The sequence below is a fragment of the Daktulosphaira vitifoliae genome, unplaced genomic scaffold (assembly GCF_025091365.1).
Source record: "Daktulosphaira vitifoliae isolate Bord-2020 unplaced genomic scaffold, ASM2509136v1 Scaffold_4, whole genome shotgun sequence".
Lineage (NCBI taxonomy): Eukaryota > Metazoa > Arthropoda > Insecta > Hemiptera > Phylloxeridae > Daktulosphaira > Daktulosphaira vitifoliae.
Window position 1 is genome coordinate 25732688 of NW_026099575.1, and position 6625 is coordinate 25739312.

Below are 6625 nucleotides of genomic sequence, written 5' to 3' on the forward strand. Positions count from 1 at the left end.
TAAACAACTTCATCGCAGTAGTCGCTCTTCCACCGTTTGTTTTCATCCATAAGAGTGTTTTCATTACCTACTCTCGTGTGTGTCTGGTGCAGCACTCACAGTCATTCGGTCTATCCTGTTATCAGCCGCAAATCATGACATTGCTTGGGCTGCTCAACGGAGCGATTTGACAACCAACGTTTACTCTCTACGGCACACCTAGACAAGATATTTTCTTTTCGCCCGATTATCAGAAATCTCTCTGTGCCCAACGTTTTCCAAGAGTACGTTACTGCGATTAAGGCACTTGGTTTCGATTATTTATCCGGATTTCTATTGTTTTACATTGGCTCTTTCGCATTGGATACGAATACGCGCCATTTATTTGAAAGCGTTATATATCAGAGAGAAATTTCGACATTTCAGGCTTTACTTAAATTCGTTAATAAGCGCTGTAAGATATTGGAAAATAGTAGTTGTTTTGAGAAAATAGACACACGCCATAATAAAAATTCGTGTTATCCGAATTATGTTTTTAATTTGTGTACCGTTGACTCTTAAATGTCTCCCTTGAAATTATGCGCTGCGTCGTCTTGCAACATAATAAATGTGTTTGTTGCACCACAAACACACACATACTCACTTAATCGTTGTCCGCCATTTAAACTGTTATCAGTTCAAAGACGCCGTGGTTTTGTCAAATCAAACAAATTATGTTTTTCAAACACGAGTATTTCTCATATGGTCAACATTTGTACCGCCACGTCAATTTGTAGACAATGCAACAAACTTCACCATACACTTGGATTACAAGTCAAATGTTTCATCGACTACATCAGACTCTGAACAATCTAACATCCAGTTGGCCGGTACCGTTCGTACGAATTGCACCGTAGTGCTTGGTAAGGCCGTTGCTCGTGTTTCAGATGAGCGTGGTAATTATCATTCGGACAGCGTACTATTAGACAGCGGTTCTCAAATTTCGGCCATTACCAATGAGTGCGCTGCGCGTATTGGAGTCGCGCGTCGTCCATGTCAAACAGAATTAGTCGCCCCAACTCACAATACAGTTGGTCGAGTAAAAGTTTGTACTTTTGCGCCTCGTCGTACAGCGATTTTCAGTTGAAAAGACTTATTTATTTTACCTCAAATAACGTGACAAATGCCGACCGTCTGTCTACCGTTCGCGTGCGGTACGGTCATTTGTCATTAGCCGACCCGAATTATTGACAATAAGTATTGACATGCTCATCGGTAATGCACATGTTTCCTTATTTGAATTGGTCAAATACAACAGCCATTCGTTCTAAACGATTGCCATCAGCAATTGATACTTATCTTGGCTGGGCAATAGCGGGCCAGAAAAGTCAGTCACTTAACAGTTCGCCACCGCAATCACTTTTAACAGGTATGTCACGTCCATTGTTTAATAACACGTCTTGAAATATTCATGCTCATCTTCCGCAAATAGTATCGACTATTTATTAAACCCAAGTTTAATACAAGTTTGTACAACGCTAATAAAAACATCAACAATCATTGGCCCTCTGATAATCTTACTCGATGTTCTTTATTACCAACAAGACCCACCAACGCACTAGCACTCCATCAGAATTACCGAACATCGACTATTTACAACGGCAAGTGTTCAGCCTACAACTCAACATCACCGCGTATTTTGGTTTCTCAAGCTACAATTCGAGCTAAGTTCATTGATTGTTCGAGTTATTTTGAAAGCCTTCGTCGTTCAATGCGGGGAGTATGTTTGGTAGAGAACGCCTTTAGCAAAGAACAAGTGGACCAGTTGTCACAAACACTGTTGATCATATTATATAGCGTCTTTGTTTTACTCACCCCCTCGCCCACCCAGCACGACAAATCGATGGCCTACGTGTCAATTGTCATCCGTGTACAGTTCATCGTCGTAAGTCAGTGAGTCAATTGTTTTATGTGTCATCTTTTTTTGCCGTAGTCGCTTTTCCACCATTTGTTTTCATCTAACACTACGTGCCTGGATCTACACTCTGACTCGTAATACTCATATGTACGACACCACTACTACAAGATCTCATACAGTCTACTCACCACTGTTAACAACTTTATTTTTCAGCTGAGTTTTATATTATTTTTTAATGTTATTTATTATTTGTTTAATTGAATTTAACTATTTTGTTTATGCCGCTTTATCGGCCATTAGTATTTAAGATACTCCCCGCTACCCCTTAAATTTAAGATACTTTTTGAAAAACTTCTGATTTGGTTATTTAATTATTGTTTACTCTCGTTACTTATTAGATGTGCAATTAGGTGTCATCCTCTCAGCTGACCCCTCTCCCGCTTCAATAATAGCGATTTAAACAGCCTTAAGTTAAGACGGCATTTTAGTGTGGTGCACAACTAGCCGTCCTACGGTCTAGCTGACCTGTATGAAATAGGTTTTTACAGTAAAAATAAACTTTTTTTAGTAAAGGAAGTTGTACTGGTGTTATTATTTTATATTTCATATCTATATATTATTTGTGTTGCAATATATCCTGCATAGTGTTGTTAAGAGCCAAGGTCGATTTAAAAATTTGTTTTCGTTTAATATTTAAATATATTATATCATTATGTTATTATTGAGTTTATCGTTATTCAACATTAAAACGTCATACAATTTAATATTTTATATAAAAACGTTATTCATATTTTGGATTAACGTTAAAAGTGTTACACATCTTTTACAGATTTCATTACTATGTGCAATTTTTTTTATAGACAAATAACTATATTTTTCTTACATGAATTTTTTTTTAATATAGCGTTTGAAAAGAATTTATATAAAGGGTAATTATTTTTTCGGAAAAGAAATGAAATAATAATAATAATTTCATTTTTCTCTTATTAAAGACAAGTATTGCTTTTATCATATACCAAAATTGTAAAAATTATTTTAAAAATAAGTATCGTAAAATATTCATCGAATCAAAAGTTCATTAATATGTTAATATCTGGTGGGACACTTTGTATATATATGTTCATTGCATAGAAATAATTATAACTTATTTAAAAAAAACATAAAATATTTAATCTTGAAACAGTATATAATATTTAAACTAAATTATAATTATATAAATGTGATTATTCATCTTAATTAAAAAGTGGATTAATAATTTATTTTCTTTAAATAGAGTTGTTATTTAATACTTTTAAAGTGAAATGCACTTCTATATATTTTTATCAATAGAATATCTTTTGTGGTTTGTCTTTAAATCTTGTCAGTGCAGCTCTAACTCTTGTTATACTAACAAGCGTGTTTGCTTCCTTGCCTTTTTTATTGAGTTGTTCCTGAGTTTCTTTGCAAACTAATTTTCTTTCGATTTCTTTAACAATTACTCCAATTTGTTCAAAGAAATTTAACAATATAGTAAAGCACTCATTAATCTTAAAAGTTTTTAAGTCTTCGCCGAAATATTTAGCTACACTTTGAATAGCATCCGTTGTTGCTTTATAATTATCATTTAACACATCATTATCCTTACCAATCTGGTAAATAAATTCTTTAAATTGTGTTGTAATGTGTGTAGAACAAACATCTGTTTTTATTTTAGCAAGACATCTTTTTATTTTATACGTATGAGTATTCAAGTCATTTTCTAATAACTCCATAGGAGTTTTTAATAATTTTCTCAATGAGGAACAATAATTCATAAATATAAAATTATTGTGATGCTTCAGAGCCAGTTCTTCTGCTAAATGGATAAAAGTGATTTGTGGCTTGTCAGAACGGTCATCTAATAATTTTGGCAAATTGTCTAGTGTAAAACCATTTGAAACAGCAGCGTGTTTCTTCCCTAAAAATTCCATATTAATATTAGCACATTTTTTTTTAATGTACTTTAACTCAATAAAAACCAATATTAATGAAAAAACTATTGATTTTAGGCTATTAATACATCTCTGAAGTGCGAGGCCTCCACCAAAATATTTCACTAAAAATTAAAATTTATATAAGTTCGTATCAATGCGGTACATTTTAATTTACAGAATGTTCGAGAAGTATAGCAAAAGAAGCATATAAAGAGAAGATGTTCAGTATATTTTTAATATACAGAATATTCTGTTACTATAAATCAGTATATATCTTGTAATTATCAAATTAGTACAAAATGGCATGTATTATTTGATAGTTGCAGAGTATTCAGTAAGTTTGTTATCATCCAATTCGAATACAAATGATTATGGGAGTTCAAACAAAAACAAAATTGGGCCTATCAATAATTATTGTACACTTGATCAAATTTATCAAAATTAAATGATCAAAAACATATTTTATAGATATGAATAAGGATTATATTTGGATACAAGAAAGATCAACACTAAAATTAAATCTGTTATGATATATTTAGCTAATATTATCTACAGAAATGTTACTACACTTACCCTGACATATAAATTTACAGGGATAAGCATTTTAAAAAAGCATTTAATAAATTTCACAGTACGTCATTATTGTATAATGATATATAGTTATTCAATTGTTAATGTATAAAAAATATCTCATGAAACCTAGTACAAAGACTTTTAAAGTGCTTTTCTAATTTTCGTTTATGTAACTTTGAACATAAAAATTAGAGGGAAAAAATAAAAATTTTTGTAGAAATATAATGACCTATATTTTTTTATTTCATATTTAGAACTTTATAACGATAACTGTAAATTTTCTTTAAAAATAAACAGTTAAATTCAGATTTAGATCTCATATTAACAAATTGATTTTAAATTTTGTTTTACAAATTTGATATTTGTTAAAATAAAGTGCTAGATTTCGAAAATTTGTGAAATAACATCCTAGTGTTTTTAAACTTTTATTTTACCAACGAAATTTCTTAGAAAATCTTTACAAATTAAAAAAAAAAATTACAAAAATTGTTCAAAATACATTTTTTAACTTACTGCATTTAATTTATTTACCAAAAGTAATATGATGGAAAAAAATTGAGTTAACGAATGATTAGCAATCAAAGAACAGTATATTTCTCGATAACATTTTAAATTATCAAGGAATTTTGAATACATTAAAGGCCATTCTTCTTTTAAAATCATCAAGTCTATTTTTAATTCATAATATGGTATTTCACTAAGCATCAGACAAAATTTTTTCGCTATTCCAAGAACTGTTCTATCTCCTCCGTAATTTTTTAGTAATTTTACATTGTCATTAATGGGTAATATTCTTTTGAGTGCTTTTAATTTATCGACAGAAATTACATTACCACCTTCGAAATCCTTTAGTTATACAATGGGCTCCGACTTAAGTTGTTTTAAAATAATATTTATAGTAAGAATTTTTTTATTATTTAGTATGTTAATAGTAGTAGGCTTTAGAGTATTATTCTTATTAGTCGAGGGAGTTGTCTTGGGTCGCGGATTTTCACCAAACAATTCAATAATATTATTAAAATCAACCCGATCCAGTTTTGACCAAAAAGTGTTCTCCAAGTTGTTACTTTTGACTTAAGTCCAATTTATCGTCTTCATTTTGATCTTTTTTAATAAACAGAGTGCGGTCTTAGGTCTTGTAAGGGGAAGTGGTGGTGGTAATGGAATTGAGACTGGTATTAGCGGTAGAGGTGATTGAAAAGAAATTGTAGATTGTGATGGTGGTGGTGGTGGTGGTGATGGTGATGGTAATGGAATTGAGACTGGTATTAGCGGTAGAGGTGATTGAAAAGAAATTGTAGATTGTGATGGTGGTGGTGGTGGTGACGGTGATGGTAATGGAATTGATACTGGTAATAGTGGTGGAGGTGATAGAATAAAAATTGTAGATTGTGATGGTGGAGGTGGAGTAACAATAGATGATTGTAAGACGGTGAGTGTAATAATAATATTGAGTTTAATTTTGATAAAGGAGGCAACGATCGTGTTTATCAGACAATTCACAACTGTTTCTTTTTCTATAATTGAAATTTATGGCAACTTTTTTATGCTAACCTTTGATACATTATTTGAACGCTTTCGGAACAAATCAATTTAATAATGAGCTAAATTAATCGATAAGATTTAAATGTCAATATTATTTAATATGTTAATAAATACTAACTTGAACTTTTTTATTATCTCTGGTCAAAACTTCTGAAACCACAAATATAAAGACAAATCCTTTGATGAATACATTCCAAAAAATAAAAAATACTATAACAAAGAGTACTACAACAAATGTTAGATCTGTTGGCGTCATCACAAAATATTATTTTATAGAGAAAATGCCTTTGTAGCAAAATTGTTAAGTAACAATACACTGAATTAAAATTGCGACTTTCAATCACTCAAATAAGTTATGAAAGAAATTGAAAATTAACACAGTCAAATTAAATCTCCAAGCTTTTTTTATGATTAAACAGTAAAGGAAAATTTGTTGCCAAAACATTTATTTCAGCCAATATGGCGTTTTGTATTTTTTTTTTTTAAACATATATGATCAAATTATTTTTTTTATAATAACAATTCAGGCGTTATCAAGACAAATCGAAATATTTTAAATAAATTTAATCAAATATGTCAATAATTTTATTTTAAAGCAAAATGTATTAACATTTATTATAACTTGATCAGTATGGCTACAATAAAACAATAATTTCATTATAGATCCATTATAACATAG